Below are 24,487 nucleotides of genomic sequence, written 5' to 3' on the forward strand. Positions count from 1 at the left end.
CCTTCGGCGGAGGTAGTTGTACACGGGTCTTCGGCCACGGAAGTAGTCGTACACGTTTTCGTAGAGGTTCGGGGTCAACGACACGGAACTTGACGTCCACGGTTTTTTCGAGGGTCGACGGTAGTTGTACACGGTCGTAGCCATTCGAGTCGTCGGTAGAGGAACTTGATGGATTTGAATCCCTTTGGGGTTCTCGTGGTACTTGGGGTCTTCGGACTTTCCGGTCACGCCGAAACGAAGGGGTACTTGGTACAATCTGCGTAGTCGTGCACTTGTCGTCGAGGGACTTGATGGTCTTGACAAAATGAAGGGGTACTCGGCAAAACCATGTTCTTCGGAGGTCGACGACACTTGTTCTCGTATCATCATGTAGATGTACTTTCGAAGAGGAACTTGTCACGTCCCAAAATGAGCAAGGCAAAAGCCCTCATTCAACGGCCTCGAACTTGATGAAAACCACGAACGGTTCTTGGCATAACCTGGTCTTGGAGAGGCCTATGGAAAAGGACTTGGCGAAAACCCCCGAAGGCACTGCTCGTTTGTTTGAAAGGAAAAGAAAACATCGGCAGTAGCAGGCATCGCAGACACCGGGCGCGGTCGCCTGCAGACGGCCGGAGATGCAGCAGCAAAAGCAAAACAGTAGCAGCAGCTCCAGAAACTTGATAGCGCGTGAGGGAGGAGGTCGAGGACGCAGGCGGGGCAGCGGTGCGGGCGAGGGTCGAGGACGGCGGCTCCGGTGAGCGAAGCACGGATGCAGGGAAGACGACGTTCCTGCTCCGGGAGGCGCAGATGATGGGTGCCGTGGTGCTCTGCTGCAGGGTGCCATGGCGGGGAGGCGATGAAGAGGAGATGCTCTGGTCGCGGCTTGCTCGCCGGCAATGCCTGGAGGCGGAAGTCGCCAGCGCAGGGAGGTGAGGTAGCAGGCCGGTGTCGGGGTTGGCGCGGTCGAAGGACAGGACCGCGGGGCGTAGCTTGGCGGCGTCTTCGGTAGCAGGGAGGCGCGTCCCTGGCGACCGGCATGAGGAGGAGACCGGGGAAGGAAGGAGGCGCGCTGAGGAAGGAGGTGCGGCGCCTGGGCGGCGCTGGTGGCCTTCGGCGGCACCGGATCGAAGGCGGAGGAGGAAGCGGGACATCGGATCGGGAGGCGCCGACTGTGCTCATCCCTGGCGGCGCGAGCAGGGAAATGAGAGAGAGGGGTCGAGCGAGAGGACAAGGGCAGTTGGCGGCGCTGCGGGAGGAACGAGAGGGAGAGATTGGATCGGGGAATCGGGCTAGGGTTAAGACAGAGTGCGGCTGGCTGGGCCTTAGTCTTGGCCGAATGGGCCGGCCTAGCTACAGGGAAAAGACCTGGCTGGGCTCCTCACTCCTTCCCTCTTCTCTTTTAAAAAAAACCTCAGATAGCAAAATAAAAAGAAAAGAGCAGGTATCTAAGGGAAGTTTCTGACAAGGAGGTAAAAAGCTATGGGGGTCCAGTATTTAAGTAATATTTGAATAAATTGCTAAGGGCATTTTTAAAGGTATAAAATTAAACCAAGTTTAAATTAACTTCAAACTTGATGCAATTTTGAACCCAACCAAAACAACGTTAAAAGAGATGAAATTTGGTAGAGAGGTTGAAGGCATGGTCGAGAATCTATAGGAAAAGAATGAACATTAATAGAGAAGGGGAAAATGGCAATTGCAAAAGAAAGGAAATAGAAGGAAAGGAGAAGGAGATGATGCATGGGACAAAGGCATGGGGAATTATTTTGTAAGTGTGATAAGGTAATTCCACATTAATGAAATATTTAATATAGCTCCCTACTATTGGGAGGATATGTTTTAAAGAGAATCACCATGTGAATTCCCTCGATTTAAATGGACCAAAGATCCATGCAATTTATTTAGTTGAGTTTTAAAACGGGTTGCATGATGACATGATGCAATGCACATGATGCAAAGATGAAGGCAACAGACGAAACAAATCACACAACGAATCTCGGAAACCCTGGAAGACATCTGAAGCTCCGGTCTTGGGGCGTTACATTATCGGTAACAGATAGTTTTGTGATAAGGTAATTTGTAACGAGTAGCAAGTAATAAAAGTAAATAAGGTGTAGCAAGATGGCCCAATCCTTTTTGTAGCAAAGGACAAGCCTGTACAAACTCTTATATGAAGGAAAGCGCTCCCGAGGACACATGGGAATTATCGTCAAGCCAATTTTCATCATGTTCATATGATTCACGTTCGGTACTTTGATAATTTGATATGTGGGTGGACCGGTGCTTGGGTACTGTCCTTACTTGGACAAGTATCCCACTTATGATTAACCCCCATTGCAAGCATGCGCAACTACAATAGAAGTATTAAGGTAAACCTAACCATAGCATGAAACATATGGATCCAAATCAGCCCCTTACGAAGCAACACATAAACTAGGGTTTAAGCTTCTGTCACTCTAGCAACCCATCATCTACTTATTACTTCCCAATGCCTCCCTCTAGGCCCAAACAATGGTGAAGTGTCATGTAGTCGACGTCCACATGACACCACCAAAGGGATGACAACATACATCTTATCAAAATATCGAACAAATACCAAATTCACATGACTACTTATAGCAAGACTTCTCCCATGTCCTCAGGAACAAACGTAACTGCTCACAAAGCATATTCATGTTCATAATCAGAGGGGTATTAATATGCATAATGGATCTGAACATATGATCTTCCACCAAGTAAACCAACTAGCATCAACTACAAGGAGTAATCAACACTACTAGCAACCCACAGGTACCAATCTGAGGTTTGAATACAAAGATTGGATACAAGAGATGAACTAGGATTTGAGATGAGATGGTGATGGTGAAGTTGTTGATGGAGATTGACCCCCTCCCGATGAGAGGATCATTGGTGATGACGATGGTGATGGTTTCCCCCTCCCGGAGGGAAGTCTCCCTGGCAGAACAGCTCTACCGGAGCCCTAGATTGGTTCCGCCAAGGTTCCACCTCGTGGCGGCAGAGTTTCTTCCCGAAAGCTTGCTTATGATTTTTTTCCTCGACGAAAGACTTCATATAGCAGAAGATGGGCACTGGAAGCCTGCCAGGAGGCCCACGAGGCAGGGGCGCGTGCCCCCACCCTTGTGGCCAGGGTGTGGGCCCCCTCTGGTGGATTCTTTCGCCAGTATTTTTTATTAATTCCAAAAATAACTTCCTAAGTTTCAGGACTTTTGGAGCTGTGCAGAATAGGTCTCTAATATTTGCTCCTTTTCCAGCCCAGAATTCTAGCTGCCGGCATTCTCCCTCTTCATGTAAACCTTGTAAAATAAGAGAGAATAGGCATAAATATTGTGATAGAACGTGTAATGACAGCCCATAATGCAATAAATATCGATATAAAAGCATGATGCAAAATGAACATATCAACTCCCCCAAGGTTAGACCTCACTTGTCCTCAAGCGAAAGCCGATATCGAAAAATATGTCCACATGTTTAGAGATAGATGTGTCGATAAAATAAAATACGGACATGAGGGCATCATGATCATTCTTAGAACAACAACATATATATATTGTCATATGATCTCTTATGCTAAAGTAACAATTCATTCACATACTCAAGTATGAATCAGAAACTTCATTGAAAACTAACAAATTGTAATCTCAGTCATTGAAGCAATTGCAATTTACCATAACATAGGAAAGAGTCGATATAAGAGCTTCTCAGCAAGTCCACATACTCAACCATCTTTTAGTATTTCATAATTGCTAACACTCACGCGATATTTATGGTTATGAAGTTTTAATCGGACACAGAGAAATACAGGGGCTTATAGTTTTGCCTCCCAACGTTTTACCTCAAGGGTAATGTCAACAATAATAGTTCATGAAAACCCACACTAAATTAGCCATATATATCAGGATCTTTCCAACACATTGTGCTTGCCAAAGGATAAAAATGTAAAAAGGAAAGGTGAAGATCACCATTACTCTTTGCATGAAGTAAAAGACAAGAATAAAAGATAGGCCCTTCACAGAGGGAAGCAGAGGTTTTCATGTACTTTTATGGTTGGATGCACGAAATCTTAATGCAAAAGAACGTCACTTTATATTGCCACTTGTGATATGGACCTTTATTATGCAGTCCATCGCTTTTATTTCTTCCACATCACAAGATCGTATAAAGCTTATTTTCTCCACACTAATAAGTCATACATATTTAGAGAGCAATTCTTATTGCTTGCAACGATGACAACTTACTTGAGGGATCTTACTCAATCCATAGGTACATATGGTGGACTCTCATGGCAAAACTGGGTTTAGGGATATTTGGAAGCACAAGTAATATTTCAACTTGGTGCAAAGAACTTGGCTAGCATGAGAGGGAAAGGCCAGCTCAACATGTTGGATGATCCATGACAATATAATTTATCTTAGATGTAAGAAAACATAACCCATTACGTTGTCTTCCTCGTCCAACATCAACTCTTTAGCATGACATACTTTAATGAGTGCTCACAATCATAAAAGATGTCCAAGATAGTATATTTATATGTGAAAACCTCTCTTTCTTTATTACTTCTTATTAATTGCAACGATGACCAAAACTATGTTTGTCAACTCTCAATAATTTTTATTCATCATACTCTTTATATGTGAGCTCATTACTCTCCATAAGATCAATATGATCTCTTTATTTCTTTTTATTCTTTTTTTATATCCCCTCAAGATCGTAGCAAAATAATCAAGCCCTTGACTCAACACTAATCTTTTTTTATTATATATAGCTTACGGACTCGAGTACATAGGAAGATCATAAAGCAAAACTCACAACTAGATCATACTAAAACTTTATTCTACTAGATCAAGATATTATCAAAAGGATCGAACTAAGAAAAACGGTAAAGATAAAAGTGATGGTGATACGATACCGGGGCACTCCCCCAAGCTTGGCAGTTGCCAAGGGGAGTGCCCATACGCGATACTCAGTTCTTCTTTGTTGGTGAAGAAGGTGTTGGTGATGATGGATAGTCGCACATCGAGCGTAGGAGATCCTCCAATTTGCGGATAATGCCCTTGAGTGCGATGATATGCTCCTTCAACAAAATATTTTCACTTGTGAGATATTTGCTTTGAATATGAGCCAACTCAATCATCTTGAAAGCCTCGATCTCCGTTGGGGTAAAGAGATTGTGGTGAGGTTGAGGATGTCTTCTTCTGCTATTGCCAGAACTTGGTCCCCCATGGCCCTATTGATCCCATCATCCTTGTTGATCTCTCCAGGCTCTTCTCTCTTCAGCTCTATCTTCATTAGCCAAGCATCGTTTCCCTCATTGTTGGAGGAGGAGGGAGATGACATGATGCTTGGCCTTGACAACCCTGGCAGAAAACAGCTCGAAACAAAAGCAGGAGATATTTGCGTGATACGATGGTCAAAACCTTCGGGAGATGATATAATGAATTTTTACCGACCAAAAGAAGTATCGTGCAAGAAAACGGAGTCCGGAGGGCACACGAGGTGACCACGAGGCAGGGGGCACACCCAGGGGGTAGGGCGCGCCCTCCACCCTCGTGGGCACCGCGTGTCCTTCCCGGACTACTTCTTATTTTCCTATTTTCTTAAATATTCCAAAACAGAGAAAAATTGCCCTTAGAACTGTTTTGGAGTCGGTTTACTTACCGTACCACATACCTATTCCTTTTTGGAGTCTGAAATGTTCTGGAAAGTGTCTCTTATGTATTCTTCTGGGGTTACGGTTTCAATAACAATGGTTTCAACATTTATAGGATTACCTGAGATATAATGTTTGATTCTTTGACCATTCACCACCTTCGGATTTCTGCCTTCGAAGTTGTTGATTTTTATGGCACCGGAACGACGGACCGAATCGATAATGTAAGGACCTTCCAATTTAGAGAGAAGTTTTCCTGCAAAAAATCTTAAACGAGAGTTGAATAGCAACACATAATCACCTACATTAAACTCACGCTTTCGTATCCTTTTGTCATGCCATCTTTTAACTTTTTTTAAACAGTTTGGCATTCTCATAGGCCTGGGTTCTCCATTCATCAAGTGAGCTGATGTCAAAAAGCCTCTTCTCTCCGGCATGTTTGAAGTCATAGTTGAGCTCTTTAATGTCCCAATATGCCTTATGTTCTAATTCGAGAGGTAAGTGACAAGCTTTTCCATAAACCATTTTATACGGAGACATACCCATAGGATTTTTATATGCAGTTCTATAAGCCCATAATGCATCATCAAGTTTCTTGGACCAATTCTTTCTAGATCTATTAACAATATTTTGCAAAATTAATTTTAGCTCTCTGTTACTCAATTCTACTTGACCACTAGACTGCGGGTGATATGGAGATGCAATTCTATGATTAACATCATACTTAGAAAGCATTTTACGAAAGGCACCATCAGTCATTAAATATCTAGGGACTCCGAACCTCACAAAAATAACTTCTTTAAGCATCTTAATAGAGGTGTTATGATCATCACTACTAGTTGGAATAGCTTCTACCCACTTAGTAACGTAATCAACAACAACTAAAATATGTGTATACCCATTAGAGGAAGGAAACGGTCCCATGTAATCGAAGCCCCAAACATCAAATGGTTCAATAACAAGTGGATAATTCATAGGCATTTCTTGACGTCTACTAATATTACCAATTCTTTAACATTCATCACAAGACAAGACAAACTTATGGGCATCCTTGAAGAGAGTAGGCCAATAAAAACCGGATTGCAATACCTTATGTGCAGTTCTATCTCCAGCATGGTGTCCTCCATAAGCTTCGGAGTGACACTTGCGTAGGATCTATTCCTGTTCATGCTCAGCTATACAACGTCTAATAATACCATCTACTCCTTGTTTATAAAGGTGTGGGTCATCCCAGAAGTAATGTCTTAAATCATAGAAAAACTTTTTCTTTTGCTGGTATGTGAAACTAGGTGGTATAAATTTAGCAACAATGTAACTACCATAATCAGCATACCATGGAGCAGTACGAGAAGCATTTATGACATTTAATTGTTCATCAGGAAAGCTATCATCAATAGGTAGTGGGTCATCAAGAAAATTCTCTAACCTAGACAAGTTGTCTACAACGGGGTTCTCAGCTCCCTTTCTATAAATAATATGCAAATCAAATTCTTGTAGCAGGAGAACCCATCTAATAAGTCTAGGTTTAGCATCTTTCTTTTCCATAAGATATTTAATAGCAGCATGATCAGTGTGAACAGTTACTTTAGAATCAACAATATAAGGTATGAACTTATCACAAGCAAATACAACTGCTAAAAATTCTCTTTCAGTAGTAGCATAATTTCTCTAGGCATTGTCTAGAGTTTTACTAGCATATTGAATAACATTTAATTTTTTATCAACTCTTTGTCCTAGAACAACACCTACAACATAGTCACTAGCATCACACATGATTTCAAAGGGTAAATTCCAATCAGGTGGCTGAACAATAGGTGCAGAAATCAAGGATTTCTTAAGTATTTCAAATGCTTCTACACAATCATCATCAAAGACAAAAGGAATATCTTTTTGTAATAGGTTAGTCAGAGGCCGGGAAATTTTTGAGAAGTCCTTAATGAACCTCCTATAAAAACCAGCATGACCAAGGAAACTTCTTATACCTTTGATGTCCTTGGGACACGACATCTTTTCAATAGCATCAACTTTAGCTTTGTCAACTTCAATACCTCTTTCAGAAATTTTATACCCCAAGACAATACCTTCATTAACCATAAAGTGGCACTTCTCCCAATTCAAGACAAGGTTAGTTTCTTCACATCTCTGCAAAACTCGATCAAGGTTGCTCAAGCAATCATCAAAAGAGGATCCATAAACAGAGAAATCATCCATGAAAACTTCACAAATCTTTTCACAAAAGTCAGAGAATATATCCATCATGCATCTTTGAAAGGTAGCAAGTGCATTACAAAAACCAAAAGGCATACGTCTATAAGCAAAGGTACCGAAAGGGCAAGTAAAAGTAGTCTTTTCTTGATCATCAGCTGACAAAGGTATTTGAGAGAAACCAGAGTAACCATCTAGAAAGCAAAAATGTGTATGTTTGGATAAGTTTCTAGCATTTGATCAATGAAAGGCAAAGGGTAATGATCTTTTTAGTAGCTTTATTTAATTTGCGGAAATCAATCACCATCCTATAACCTGAAATAATTCTTTGTGAAATCAACTCATCTTTATCATTAGGAATGACAGTAATACCTCCCTTCTTAGGGACACAATGGACAGGGCTTACCCACTGACTATCAGCAATGGGATAAATTATACTTGCTTCAAGGATCTTTAATATTTCCTTTCTTACCACTTCTTTCATCTTATGATTGTGCCTTCGTTGGTGATCAATAACTGGTTTGGCGTATTTCTCCAAATTTATTTTGTGTTGACATAGAGTGGGACTAATGCCCTTAAGATCATCAAGAGTATATCCAATAGCAGGACGGTGCTTCTTTAGAGTTTTCAATAATATCTCTTCTTCATGCTCTAAAAGGTTAGCACTAATAATAACAGGATATATCTTCTTTTCATCAAGATAAGCGTATTTAAGAGTATCAGGCAATGGTTTAAGCTCAAACACGGGATCACCCTTGGGTGGAGGAGGATCCCCTAGGATTTAACAGGCAAGTTGTGTTTCGGAATAGGTCCCTGTTTAAAGAGTACTTCATTTATTTCCCTTCATTCATTCATATACGTATCATTTTCATGGTCTAGCAAATATTGTTCTAAAGGATTAGTAGGAGGCACGACAATAGAAGAAAGACCAATAATTTCATCTTTACTAGGCAATTCCTCATCACGGGGTTGTCTACTAAATTTAGCAAAATTAAACTCATGAGACATATCACCCAAACCAATAGTAACAACATCATTTTCGCAGTCTATCCTAGCATTAACAATGTTCAAGAAGGGTCTACCAAATATAATGGGACAAAAGCTATCTTGTGGGGAACCAAGAACAAGAAAGTAAGCAGGATATTTAACCTTCCCACACAAGACTTCAACATCTCTAACAATCCCAACTGGTGAAATAGTATCTCTATTGGCAAGCTTAATTGTAACATCTATCTCTTCTATCTCAGCAGGTGCAATATCATGCATAATTTCTTTGTACAAGGAATGAGGTATTGCACTTGCACTAGCACCCATATCACATAAGCCATGATAACAATGATCTCCAATTTTAACGAAAATAACAGGCATGCCTACAACAGGTCTATGTTTATTTTTAGCATCAGGTCTAGCAATTCTAGCAGCTTCATTGCAGAAGTAAATAACATGCCCATCAATATTATCGGCCGATCTTTAACCATAGCAATTTTAGGTTCAACTTTAACTTGCTCAGGGGGTTTGTGTGTCCTAATATTTCTTTTGTTGACTACAGTTGAAGCTTTAGCATATTCTAACTGGGAAAGGTGGTTTCTCAATATAAGCAGTAGGAACAACAGGATCATTATAAGTGATAGTCTTTTATTCAACTTTAATAGGTGCAACTACTTTTACTTCAATGGGAGGATTATATTTAAACCACTTCTCCTTAGGGAGATCAACATGTGTAGCAAAGGATTCACAGAAAGAAGCTACTATCTCAGAGTCAAGTCCATATTTAGTGCTAAATTCACGGAAAGCATTGGTATCCATAAAAGATTTAACACAATCAAACTTAGGTGTTATACCTGATTCCTTACCTTCGTCGAGGTCCCAATCTTCAAAGTTACGTTTAATTCTTTCCAATAAATCCCATTTGAATTCAATAGTCTTCATCATAAAAGATCTAGTACAAGAAGTATCGAGCATGGAGCGATTACTGAGAGAAAGCCGAGCATAAAATTTTGGAATAATCATTTCTTTTGAGTGCTCATAATTGGGGCATGAATATAACATTGACTTAAGCCTCCACCAAGCTTGAGCGATGCTTTCTCCTCCGCGAGGCCAAAAATTATATATATAATTACGATCACGATGAACAAGATGCATAGGATAAAACTTCTGATGAAATTCCAATTTCAATCGTTTGTTGTTCCATGATCCCATATCATGACATAGCCTATACCATGTCAATGCCTCTCCCTAAAGGGAAGACCTTCTTCTTTATAACATCATCGGGCATACCTGCAAGCTTAAATAATCCACAAACTTCATCCACATAGATTAAGTGTAAATCAGGATGCAATGTTCCATCTCCTGCAAAAGGATTACCTAGCAGTTTCTCTATCATACCCAATCGAATTTCAAAGTAAACATTTTCAGTTGGTTCAGTAGGTTGAGGAGCAAATCTTTGCTCTACTGGTCAGGGTGAAGATACCGCGAACAAGCCCCTCAAAGGATTATGTTCCATAGTAACAAGTGACAGTAAATTTCAGCACACTATATAAATTTTTCCTTACCAAATTCCACCTACCAAAGGCGCTTCACTCCCCAGCAACGGCGCCAGAAAAGAGTCTTTATGACCCACAAGTGTAGGGGATCTATCGTAGCCTTTTCGATAAGTAAGAGTGTCAAACCCAACGAGGAGCAGAAGGAACTGATAAGCAGTTTTCAGTAAGGTATTCTCTGCAAGCACTAAAATTATCGGTAACAGATAGTTTTGTGATAAGGTAGCAAGTAATAAAAGTAAATAAGGTGCAGCAAGATGGCCCAATCCTTTTTGTAGCAAAGGACAAGCCTGGACAAACTCTTATATGAAGGAAAGCGCTCCCGAGGACACATGGGAATTATCGTCAAGCTAGTTTTCATCACGTTCATATGATTCGCGTTTGGTACTTTGATAATTTGATATGTGGGTGGACCGGTGCTTGGGTACTGTCCTTACTTGGACAAGAATCCCACTTATTATTAACCCCCATTGCAAGCATTCGTAACTACAACAAAAGTATTAAGGTAAACCTAACCATAGCATGAAACATATGGATCCAAATCAGTCCCTTACGAAGCAACGCATAAACTAGAGTTTAAGCTTCTGTCACTCTAGCAACCCATCATCTACTTATTACTTCCCAATGCCTCCCTCTAGGCCCAAACAATGGTGATGTGTCATGTAGTCGACGTTCACATGACACCACTAAAGGGATGACAACATACATCTTATCAAAATATCGAACGAATACCAAATTCACGTGACTACTTATAGCAAGACTTCTCCCATGTCCGCAGGAACAAACGTAACTACTCACAAAGCATATTCATGTTCATAATCATAGGGGTATTAATATGCATGATGGATCTGAACATATGATCTTCCACCAAGTAAACCAACTAGCATCAACTACAAGGAGTAATCAACACTACTAGCAACCCACATGTACCAATCTGAGGTTTGGATACAAAGATTGGATACAAGAGATGAACTAGGGTTTGAGATGAGATTGTGCTGGTGAAGATGTTGATGGAGATTGACCCCTCCCGATGAGAGGATCGTTGGTGATGACGATGGTGATGATTTCCCCCTCCCGGAGGGAAGTCTCCCTGCCAGAACAGCTCTGCCGGAACCCTAGATTGGTTGCGCCAAGGTTCCGCCTCATGGCGGCGGAGTTTCTTCCCGAAAGCTTTCTTATGATTTTTTCCTCGACGAAAGACTTCATATAGCAGAAGATGGGCACCGGAAGCCTGTCAGGGGGCCCACGAGGCAGGGGGCGCGCCTAGGGGGGGTAGGGTGCGCCCCCACCCTTGTGGCCAGGGTGTGGGACCCTATGGTGGATTCTTTCGCTAGTATTTTTTATTAATTCCAAAAATAACTTCCGTGAAGTTTTAGGACTTTTGGAGCTGTGCAGAATAGGTCTCTAATATTTGCTCCTTTTCCAGCCTAGAGTTCCAGCTGCCGGCTTTCTCCCTCATGTCAACCTTGTAAAATAAGAGAGAATAGGCATAAATATTGTGACATAACGTGTAATGACAGCCCATAATGCAATAAATATCGATATAAAAGCATGATGCAAAATGGACGTATCAAGACACCTCTTCGGTTAATAACCAATAGCGGAACCTCGATGCTCATATTGGCTCCTACATATCCTACAAAGATCTTTTATCGATCGAACCTTATGACAACATACCTTATTCCCTTTGTCTATCGGTATGTTACTTGCCCGACATTCGATCGTCGGTATCTTCATACCTAGTTCAATCTCATTACCGGCAGGTTTCTTTACTCATTCTGTAATACATCACCTTGTGACCTAGAGGGCCCAGAGATACATGTCTGATACTTGGAGTGAAAAATACTAATCTCAATCTATGCCAACTCAACAAACACCTTCGGAGATATCTATAGAGCATCTTTATAATCACCTAGTTACGTTGTGATGTTAGATAGCACACAAGGAGTTCCTCCAGTATCCTGGAGTTGCATAATCTCATAGTCTAAGGAATATGTATTTGACATGAAGAAAGCAATAGCAGTAAAACTGAATGATCATTATGCTAAGCTAACGGATGGGCCTTGTCCATCACATCATTCTCCTAATGATGTGATCCCGTTATCAAATGACAACTCATGTCTATGGTCAGGAAATCTTAACCATTTTTTATCAACGAGCTAGTCTAGTAGAGGCTCACTAGGGACACGGTGTTTGTTTATGTATTCACACATGTATCAAGGTTTCCGATAAATACAATTCTAGCATGAATAATAAACCTTTATCATGAATAAGGAAATATAAAATAAAAATTTTATTTTTGCCTCTAGGGCATATTTCCTTCAGTCTCCCACTTGCACTAGAGTCAATAATCTAGATTACATTCTAATGAATCTAACACCCATGGAGTCTTGGTGCTGATCATGTTTTTCTCATGGAAGAGGCTTAGTCAACGGGTCTGCTACATTCAGATCCGTATGTATTTTGGAAATTTCTATGTCTCCTTGCTTGACTTGATCACGGATGGAGTTGAAGCGTCTCTTGATGTGTTTGGTTCTTTTGTGAAATCTAGATTCCTTCGTCAAGGCAATCGCTCCAGTATTGTCACAAAATATTTTCATTGGACCCGATGCACTACGTATTACACCTAGGTCGGATATGAACTCCTTCATCCAGACTCCTTCATTTGCTGCTTCTGAAGCAGCTATGTACTCTGCTTCACACGTAGATCCTGCCACGGCGCTTTGCTTGGAACTGCACCAACTGATAGCTCCACCATTCAATACAAATACGTATCCGATTTACGACTTAGAGTCATCTACATCAGTGTCAAAGCTAGCATCGACGTAACCATTTACGACGAGCTCTTTGTCACCTCCATAAACGAGAAACATATTGATGTCTACTACACAACCTTCTTCTTGTAGATGTTGTTGGGGCTCCAAGTGCAGAGGTTTGTAGGACAATAGCAAATTTCCCTCAAGTGGATGACCTAAGGTTTATCAATCCGTAGGAGGCGTAGGATGAAGATGGTCTCTCTCAAGCAACCCTGCAACCAAATAACAAAGAGTCTCTTGTGTCCCCAACACACCCAATACAATGGTAAATTGTATAGGTGCACTAGTTCGGCGAAGAGATGGTGATACAAGTGGTATATGGATAGTAGATAATGGTTTTTTGTAATCTGAAAATATAAAAACAGCAAGGTAACTAATGATAAAAGTGAGCGTAAACGATATTGCAATGATAGGAAACAAGGCCTAGGGTTCATACTTTCACTAGTGCAAGTCCTCTCAACAATAATAACATAGTTGGATCACATAACTATCCCTCAACATGCAACAAAGAGTCACTCCAAAGTCACTAATAGCAGAGAACAAACAAAGAGATTATGGTAGGGTACGAAACCACCTCAAAGTTATTCTTTCCAATCAATCCGTTGGGCTATTCCTATAAGTGTCACAAACATCCCTAGAGTTCGTACTAGAATAACACCTTAAGACACAAATCAACCAAAACCCTAATGTCACCTAGATACTCCAATGTCACCTCAAGTATCCATGGGTATGATTATATGATATGCATCACACAATCTCAGATTCATCTATTCAACCAACACATAGAATCTCAAAGAGTGCCCCAAAGTTTCTACCAGAGAATCAAGACGAAAACGTGTGCCAACCCCTATGCATAGGTTCATGGGCGGAACCCGCAAGTTGATCATCAAAACATACATCAAGTAAATCACGTGATATCCCATTGTCACCACAGATACGCACGGCAAGACATACATCAAGTGTTCTCAAATCTTTAAAGACTCAATCCGATAAGATAACTTCAAAGGTGAAACTCAATCCATTACAAGAGAGTAGAGGGGGGAGAAAACATCATAATATCCAACTATAATAGCAAAGCTCGCGATACATCAAGATCATATCACCTCAAGAACACGAGAGAGAGAGAGATCAAACACATAGCTACTGGTACATACCCTCAGCCCCGAGGGAGAACTACTCCCTCCTCGTCATGGAGAGCACCGGGATGATGAAGATGGCCACCGGAGAGGGATTGCCCCCTCCGACAGGGTGCCGGAACAGGTCTAGATTGGCTTTTGGTGCCTACGGAGGCTTCTGGTGGCGGAACTCCCAATCTATTGTGTTCTCAGATGTTTTAGGGTATATGGAGATATATAGGCGGAAGAAATACGTCAAGGGGGCCACGAGGGGCCCATGAGGGTGGAGGGCGCGCCCAGGGGGGTGGGTGCGCCCCTTGCCTCATGGCTTCCTCGTAGATCCCCTGACGTGCACTCCAAGTCTTCTGGGCTTCTTCTGACCCAAAAATAAGTTCCATGAAGTTTCAGGTCAATTGGACTCCATTTGGTTTTCCTTTTCTGCGATATTCTGAAACAACGTGAAAAAAGAAACTGGCACTAGACTCTGGGTTAATAGGTTAGTCCAAAAAATGATATAAAAGTGTATAATAAAGCCCATAAACATCCAAAACGATAGATAATATAGCATGGAGCAATCAAAAATTATAGATACGTTGGAGACGTATCACATATCCTTGGTCCTTTTCAGGTACTTTAGGATGTTCTTGACCGCTGTCCAGTGATCCACTCCTGGATTACTTTGGTACCTGTAACATCCCAAAATTCTAAATTTTGGAATGTTATAATAAATGGATAGATTGATTGATTGTTTGATTGTTGTGTGATTGATTGAGTGAAATTCGAAACTTTTTGAAAGTTAAATGAGAGGGAATAAAAGGACTTTCCCAAACTTTCACCTTTTTCTTTTTGATCCCCATAAATTCAAATTCTTTTCATCACAAAACCCTGGAGAGAAGATGACATGACTTCTTCCATTTATTTAAATGACAAGGGGTGTTGAAAATATTTGAATTTCATCTGGAAATATTTCATATTAATAAACTTCATGCAACTCAATGATTTTCAAGAGCGAAGATAAAATGACTTCTTCAAAACTTATGAAATATGAGTTGGGAGTTTCTAAGAAACTCAAATTTAAAATCCATTTGAAATAATTATTTTTTCAATTGGGTTATTTGAGTTTTATTCAAATTATTTTTCTCCAAAAACAAAATACATGGAAAATTGGGTAACATGATTCCCTACAATAGAAAATTGGAGAAAAATTTATTTGAAATCATTTTGGCATTTTTAAAATGATTTTTATTGGATTTTATTAGACTAGTAGCACTCTTTGAATTATCTGAATTTGGGTGGATTTTATTTGGCATTATAAAAATGTTCATGTCGTAGAGAATCTTTTTCTGAAAATTTAGATATATAATATGCCTATATTATATTTTGCTTATATTTCCTTTTGTTTTATTTTCATTTGCGTGTGTTTTAAAAAAACTCTCTTTGAATAGTGCCAGGCCGAAGCCCAGCACTGCTCTCTCTCGCTCTCTCCGTGCCAGGCCAGCCGGCCCAGCCCAGCATCGGCCTACGCCCGCGCCCGAATCGCCTCCGTCTCGCTCGCCCGCTAGCTCGCCCACTTGCACACCGCTTTGCCCAGTCACCGACAGGTGGGGTCCACCTGTCGAGACCTTCTCCTACCTGTCGCCGGAGTCCGACTCCAGCACTCCTCGCCGGCGACGCCGTGTCCAGGCGGGACTCCTCTTCCTCTGCCCCTCGCGCAAGCCGACCCCCTCCTCCTATTTATACCGCCGCCCGGGCCCCGTTCCTCCTCCTTTGCCGCAAACCACAGCCGCCGCCGCCCTCGCCGGAATTCCTGCCTCCGACGAGATCTGTCGCCGCCGCCGCGCCCCGTTCCGTCACCCTCGACCTCTGCCAGCGCCGCCATCGCCTTCCCCTACTCGCACCGCTTCTCCCCGACCCCGCGACCACGCCGGAGGACAGCCGGAGTAGCCACCCCGACGACCCCGACGCCGCTGCCGTCTCCTTCTCCGGCAACGTCGACGCCCACCACCGCGGTAAGCCGCCGGTGCTCCTCGTCCATCTGATCTGGGTTAGATGGGTAGGATTAGATGAGTTCTTTTTTTTCTTCTTTCGAATCGTTTTTCCTTACTTAGTGAATGTTCACTGCTTTGCCTTCGCAGTGAACGGTTTTTAACCAATAGATTTCTGACACGTGGTCAGGGACCTAGGTGTAGATTTTATTTTTCAGTTTAGTCCCTGATTTTCAAAACACCACAACTTTTCAACCGTTAGTCCAAATTCAGTGAAACCAACGCTCACGTCTTCGTTATGATCTCCTCTATCCAGTAATCCTACTCAAACATGTTTTTGAAATTTTAAAATTTGAATTATATCAGATTTGAATTCAAACTTCATTTGATCATAACTAGAGTTTCGTAACTCTGTTTGAGTTGATTCTTTTTGCAAATCGAAGCTCTTGACCTAAACTTTCTGATAAGGCCAAATTCATATAATTTTGGTACTGTTATAAATTGTTTTATGTTGCAAGAGTTATTTGCTTGTTTTTGAAGTTTTCTGTGATCTTTTCTTCACTTCTTTTGAGTGATTGCTTATGTGTGGTTACTATTGTTTGCTTACGATAGATTAACCGGAGTGTGACGAGTAGATCTATCAAGAGTTTTGAGTGCGAATAATCTTCCTCAACATTGCAGGCAAGTTCACACTTTGATCATATTCCTTTCATACCCAGTTTTTATGCATTAGTTTCACCCTCAAACATTGCATGAGTAGGATTGATAACATGTGGGTATTGGGAACTAGTTGATGAGGTAGGAACCTATTGCCCTGCATTCAACCCTTGGGAGTTACTATTACGTTATGCTTATATTGCCATGCTATGCTCGTAGACGTGGATTGGGTTTTGAGAGTATTCATGATAGATGTGAGATTGTTAATTAATGGTTTACTTAAGGTGGCAACTTAAACACACATCTGGGTGGATTGAGGCACCGGGTTATTCCAGGATTGCCTGTCTAGGCACCTGGGTAGACCAGGATTGCCTGTTTTTTTATGGACCGCCACCCAGGCTCAAAGGGATCATAAGATTATTCATACTAGAAACTTCCGTGTGCAGCCACAAGCTATTATGGGCTCTAGCATAGTTGACTAAGTCGTGCGAACTCTTAAAGTGGTAGACTAGGCAGATGTAGGGGATGTAGGTGGTACGGTCTACCCGATTGTAAGGTGCTAGCATTTCTGAAAGACTATGTCTCGGTCATCCGTTTCTCAAACACCATGTAGTGCGAGAAACCAAATGGAGGAGATCGAGTCTTGTGGGGAAAAGTGCGCAAACCTCTGCAGAGTGTATAAACTAATCATGGTTAGCTGTGTCCCCGGTTATGGACATCTTGAGTATCTAGTACCTAGATTATCATGTGAATCTCATCACGTTAGTTTAAATGAATATTGTTGGGGTTTGATGATGATGCTTAATTGGGATTGAGAATGATGTCAACCATTCTCAATGTTTAACAACCACCATGATAGTTAATTAAAATGTATTCCTTTGCAGTAGGGAAAAATTGGCTTTTCGCAAAAACCTTATAACCATAGAGCTTTTCCACCAGCCATATATGCATGTAGTGATAGCCATTGTTCATCATTTCTCTCTATGGTGTGAATTTGCCAGTACATTCAATGTACTGACCCTTTGTGGCTGCAACGTCTCATGTTGCAGGAATCTTACAACGAGTAAGTGATACGTTAGGGTTATGATTTCTACACTCAACTTTGTAGTTGGTGTTGATGGGAATCCACAACCTTGTTACTTCCGCTATTTTGGATTGAGGTAATTGTATTTTACGTTACTTATACATGTGATTTACCTCTGTTATAAATCCTCGAGTACTGTGTGTGTCAGCATACCGATCCAGGGATGACACTTAAGCACAGAGACTTGACCCATTCGGGTCGGGTCGCTACAAGATGGTATCAGAGCACATGTTGATTGTAGGATGTGACCCTAGAAACTGGCAAGCCCATAGCAAAGAATTTTCTCTACAACTTTCCCTTTCAAAAGATATTTTACCTCTCTTCTCTTCTGAGCTTATTCAAAAATTCCCTTTAGTGAGACTATACCCCTTTCCCCTTTTGACCACACGAAGATTTGACTGATGAGACCACTCCAAGAAGTACAAGATATCGGACCACTACGACCACTACGGAATGAAGGAGATTTTACCGTGCATTTGAATAATGGAAACTACAACGGTTGAAGACCAAAGACAAGTAGAATTTGAAGGCTCTGAAGAATCCCTAGATTTGTATGACCTAGGAAGGCTACCCTTATGGAACTTGACAGATTATGAAGGTTGTCAATACCCGAGATCAAGGTGTATCGGAGAAAGACTGCAACAAGGAGCATGAGAACTCGAAGTTTTGTCAAAGAAAACCCTAAGGCAGGAGATATCAACTATGGAATGATAGCTCATGGGAATGACAAGAGCAGAAACACGGTTATCCGTGATGTCATCGCCCGCTGAAGCTATTGTCACCGTGCTGAGTTAAGGATGCATTTCTTTAGAATGGATTTGATGGAAGAAGGCTGATGGAGCACCTATTAGTAAGATGAAGTTTTAACTTTAGCCGGTGTATCACCAGTATCTGGGGTAGTACATCAAGAAGTTTAAGGTGGAGCTCCATGAAGCCGTATTAGACAAGGAAGCATTTCATGAAGAACTCAGGAACCAAAAGCTGAAAGTAGCCAAGCTAGAGGAGCTACAACCTCGAGATACCGGAGATTTGTCAGGACCTGAAGGACAGTATGACCATGGTTCATGTGAAGGATGTTGAAACCAGAAGTTTGAAATGCAACTCCGGAATATTAAAGGATGTCACGAGAGATTTCACGTCAATAGAGATGATCGGGCAAAAGAACTTTAGAATACAATCATGATCGGAAGAAGCCATTGAAGGCATGAACAAGGCTTGAAGAGTTTGAAGACGTTGAAGGTTTATTGACCTTTAGAAGACCAAACTCCTGTTATATACCTACGTTAGATGTGACGTTTGTGAGCTGTCATTTGTTTGATGTTTTCCCGACAGCCACAAATAAAAAAATCTGTCTTTTCAAAACTTTTTCTGTATTGTGTGTATCCCTCTCTATCTCTCTTATCTCACCTCAAACCCATGGACCCAATAGAGGATGAATGAAGATGAGCTTATATTTTCTGGACCGCTGAGTCAATTGGAGACAGACCAATGGATTCAGAGCATGGAGGATCACATGAAGGATAACTCTATAGTCGGAAAGGATATGACCCAGCATGCTCTTCAGTGCTTTGAAAGAGGTGCTGCTACTTGGTGGAGGATGTACCAAACCATCAATGGATGGCAAGGAGTAACCACTTGGAAAGAATTTAAGTTGACTCTGTCAAAGTCTCGGCTTGTGTCCCAGAAGTTGAAGCCTTATGGAAAGGATATGAAGAAACCTTGTGCATGCAGGATTTGTGGAGAAATAGGACACACCCATAAAGAACACAAGGATGAATGCCCTAATTGTGAAGAAAGTCACCCAGCTGAATAGTGCCCAACTAGGAAGATTACTTGTTTCTTGTGTGAAGGGACTACCCACTATCCTGCCCAGTGTCACATTTACCCCATGGTACAACGAACCGTACAACAGAAGAAAGAAGTAAATAAAGGAGCCCTTATGGAAATTTTAGAAGAACCCGTGATGAAGGAAGATGTGGAGGACACACCTAAAGAGGACCCGAGTAAACCCTGCACTAAGTCTTGCTATTCATGTGGAGAAGAAGGTCACATCTCCCAAATTTTTTTGAATGGGCATCGAGTAGAATTCCCGACAGAGGAAGTAGAGTATGACGCACAAGAAATAGAAGCCATGATTGGCATGGAAAGGTCGAGGAAGAGAAGCAGATTGGATTCCAGGAAGGACCTGAGTCATATCACCTGTTACAGGTGCAAGGAGTCAGGGCACTACCTCAACAATTGCCCAAAAAGGAAACCTCGATACTTGTCAGAAGTAATACGTTTTAGTTGTAATGGAGCAGGGCACATTGCCAGAGAATGCCCCAAGGAGAAGGAAACTTGTGCTAGATAGTTGAGTTTGCAACAAAAGAAATGGAGTAGTAGAAGTGAGAACATTTTCTTTTATATTGAGGTATTGAGTTGAGACATGTAATGGAAAAGCAAGATATTGTAATCACTTGAGAATGAATAAAGTTAGCATCATTGGTACTGATATGGATTTTATGAGTTGTTACTCTATGAAGAAGAACTTTGGTCATTCTGAGGATATGAGAAATATGGTCTATGGAAGATTTGTGCATTTTAAGGGTGGTAGTACCCTGTAAGAACCGTTGCCCCTGGAAAAGATAAGGATACTCCACTGAGTGGATTTCAGACAAAATGAATACGAGTTTTGTCTCGATATGTGTGATACCCCAAGAGTATGTGGGATGAAGTTGGAGACCGTCAGTTGTTGGACCAAATGTGATCAAGGAGTCAGAAGAGAATGTTAAGTTGATTCGAGATAGACTGAAGGTAACTCAGTCCAGGCAGAAGGGTTATGCAGACTAAAAAATGCAAGGAGGTAGTCTATGAAATTGGAGATAGAGCATGTCTTCGTGTGCCCCCTCCGTGAGGAGTTAAACGAATTGGAGTTAAGGGAAAGTTAGCCCCGAGATTTGTAGGACCATACCGAGTTTTGGAGCGTATGGGAGAAGTGGCCAACAAGTTGGAGTCACCCGAAGGACTGTCAGGAGTTCAAGATGTGTTTCACGTTTCCCAGTTGAAGAAGTGCCATGCAGAGATGGCCAATATTCCCCTGTAAGGACGCTTGTCGTTGGAAAGGATAATGATGTTCCACGAAGTGGAATATGGACTTCATAAGTATAAGTTTTTATCTCGGTATGAGGGATATCCCACGAGGATGAAGAGATAAATTACTATTGGATATAAAGGAGGTATGATGTCGGAAATGTGGATCAATGGAAACTCCATGATGAGTCTGAGTAATCATGTCCTAGTTTGGTGCCAATAGAAGGAAGGAAGACAGTACAATTGGATGGATTTAAGAATACTAGGAAGTTGGAAGTTGGAATAATGATCAGTTGCCCGATGATAAGTTCAAGGACTACAAGTGATGAGATGGGCCATAACCCACATGCCCCAGGACCTGCCAAGAAGCAAGCACATTCTTGCTGAAGGAAAAAACCTAGAAGAAGAAGTTACGATTTTATCGATAGACAATCTTATAGGAGTAACACAAAACCTGAGAGTTGTAAAGAAACGATAGATGTTTGTCTGGCTTGCAGAATCTATGGATATATCTGAACTTCGTTCGTCGACAAGAGAAATTCTGCAATGCTTGTGAGGTTACCGAGTGTTAGTATGCGAGATTCGCTAAACTGTATACATGGAAATGATTTGGGTGCGGGATGGATGGATCACCATACCGACTTACTCTTATGGTTCGCCTTGCTATATGGGATGGTAAATCTGAGTGACTTGCCTATAGTAGAGAGATGACGATATTAAACCTTGTTAAACCTTAGAATGGTATAAGAATTTTTCCCTTGTACAAGGCAGCTTTTGCCAACCGTAGGTTATACGGTGAGGATCAACTCAGACCCATTCCCTGCAGGAGAAACCATAATTGGATTACCACCATGAGATATCGATAGTTAGATAGTATTGGCGCCATACCCGTCAGCTAAGAAGACCCAATCTCGGAATAACCTTACCAAGAGGAAAGGACAGAAGAATTGAGGAAAAGGTTATGCCACTACCGGAAGAGCTCGGAGAAGGAATTTTTCTCGAGGATCTGAGAAGACCGACACTGTCAAGAATAAGGGTGGAGTATATGAGTTTTGATGGAACCGTAACCATGCTTCTAAGGGTGGTAGCACCCCAAACCCCGTGTAATGATCGATGGATTTTGAGAAGACCCCAAAGCTAACCTATTTCTTGCTAGCCTCTCCGAATCTCGAGGACGAGATTCATTTTAAGGGTGGTAGGTTTGTAACATCCCAAAATTCTAAATTTTGGAATGTTATAATAAATAGATAGATTGATTGATTGTTTGATTGTTGTGTGATTGATTGAGTGAAATTCGAAACTTTTTGAAAGTTAAATGAGAGGGAATAAAAGGACTTTTCCAAACTTTCACCTTTTTCTTTTTGATTCCCGTAAATTCAAATTCTTTTCATCACAAAACCCTGGAGAGAAGATGACATGACTTCTTCCATTTATTTAAATGACAAGGGGTGTTGAAAATATTTGAATTTCATCTAGAAATATTTCAAATTAATAAACTTCATGCAACTCAATGATTTTCAAGAGCGAAGATAAAATGAATTCTTCAAAACTTATGAAATATGAGTTGGGAGTTTCAAAGAAACTCAAATTTAAAATCCATTTGAAATAATTATTTTTTCAATTGGGTTATTTGAGTTTTATTCAAATTATTTTTCTCCAAAAACAAAATACATGGAAAGTAGGGTAACATGATTCCCTACAATAGAAAATTGGAGAAAAATTTATTTGAAATCATTTTGGTATTTTTAAAATGATTTTTATTGGATTTTATTAGACCAGTAGCACTCTTTGAATTATCTGAATTTGGGTGGATTTTATTTTGCATTATAAAAATGTTCATGTCATAGAGAATCTTTTTCTGAAAAATTTGATATATAATATGCCTATATTATATTTTGCTTCTATTTCCTTTTGTTTTATTTTCGTTTGCCTGTGTTTTAAAAAAAACTCTCTTCGAATAGTGCCAGGCCGAAGCCCGGCACTGCTCTCTCTCTCTCTCCACGCCAGGCTAGCCGGCCCAGCCTAGCAGCGGCCTACGCCCGCGCCCGAATCGCCTCCGTCTCGCTCGCCCGCTAGCTCGCCCACTCGCACAATGCTTTGCCTAGTCACCGACAGGTGGGGTCCACCTGTCGGGACCTTCTCCTACCTGCCGCTGGAGTCCGACTCCAGCACTCCTCGTCGGCGACGCCGTGTCCAGGCGGGACTCCTCTCCCTCTGCCCCTCGCGCAAGCCGACCCCCTCCTCCTATTTATACCGCTGCCCGGGCCCCATTCCTCCTCCTTTGCCGCAAACCACAGCCGCCGCCGCCCTCGTCGGAGTTCCCGCCTCCGACGAGATCTGCCGCTGGCGCCGCGCCCCGTTCCGTCACCCTCGACCTCCGCCGGCGCCGCCATCGCCTTCCCCTACTCGCGCCGCTTCTCCCCGACCCCGCGGCCACGCCGGAGGACCGCCGGAGCAGCCACCCCGACGACCCCGACGCCGCTGCCGTCTCCTTCTCCGGCGACGTCGACGCCCACCACCACGGTAAGCCGCCGGTGCTCCTCGTCCGTCTGATCTGGGTTAGATGGATAGGATTAGATGAGTTCTTTTTTTTCTTTCGAATCGCTTTTCCTTACTTAGTGAATGTTCACTGCTTTGCCTTCGCAGCGATTGGTTTTTAACCAATAGATTTCTGACACGTGGCCAGGGACCTAGGTGTAGATTTTATTTTTCAGTTTAGTCCCTGATTTTCAAAACACCACAACTTTTCAACCCTTAGTCCAAATTCAGTGAAACCAACGCTCACGTCTTCGTTATGATCTCCTCTATCCAGTAATCCAACTCAAACATGTTTTTGAAATTTTAAATTTTGAATTATATCAGATTTGAATTCAAACTTCGTTTGATCATAACTAGAGTTTCGTAACTCTGTTTGAGTTGATTCTTTTTGCAAATCGAAGCTCTTGACCTAAACTTTCTGATAAGGCCAAATTCATATAATTTTGGTACTGTTAGAAATTGTTTTATGTTGCAAGAGTTATTTGCTTGTTTTTTAAGTTTTCTGTGATCTTTTCTTCACTTCTTTTGAGTGATTGCTTATGTGTGGTTACTATTGTTTGCTTACGATAGATTAACCGGAGTGTGACGAGTAGATCTATCAAGAGTTTTGAGTGCGAATCATCTTCCTCAACATTGCAGGCAAGTTCACACTTTGATCATATTCCTTTCATACCCAGTTTTTATGCATTAGTTTCACCCTCAAACATTGCATGAGTAGGATTGATAACATGTGGGTATTGGGAAGTAGTTGATGAGGTAGGAACCTATTGCCCTGCATTCAACCCTTGGGAGTTACTATTACGTTATGCTTATATTGCCATGTTATGC

The sequence above is a fragment of the Triticum dicoccoides genome, chromosome 7A (genome assembly GCF_002162155.2).
Source record: "Triticum dicoccoides isolate Atlit2015 ecotype Zavitan chromosome 7A, WEW_v2.0, whole genome shotgun sequence".
NCBI classification, from domain to species: Eukaryota; Viridiplantae; Streptophyta; class Magnoliopsida; order Poales; family Poaceae; genus Triticum; species Triticum dicoccoides.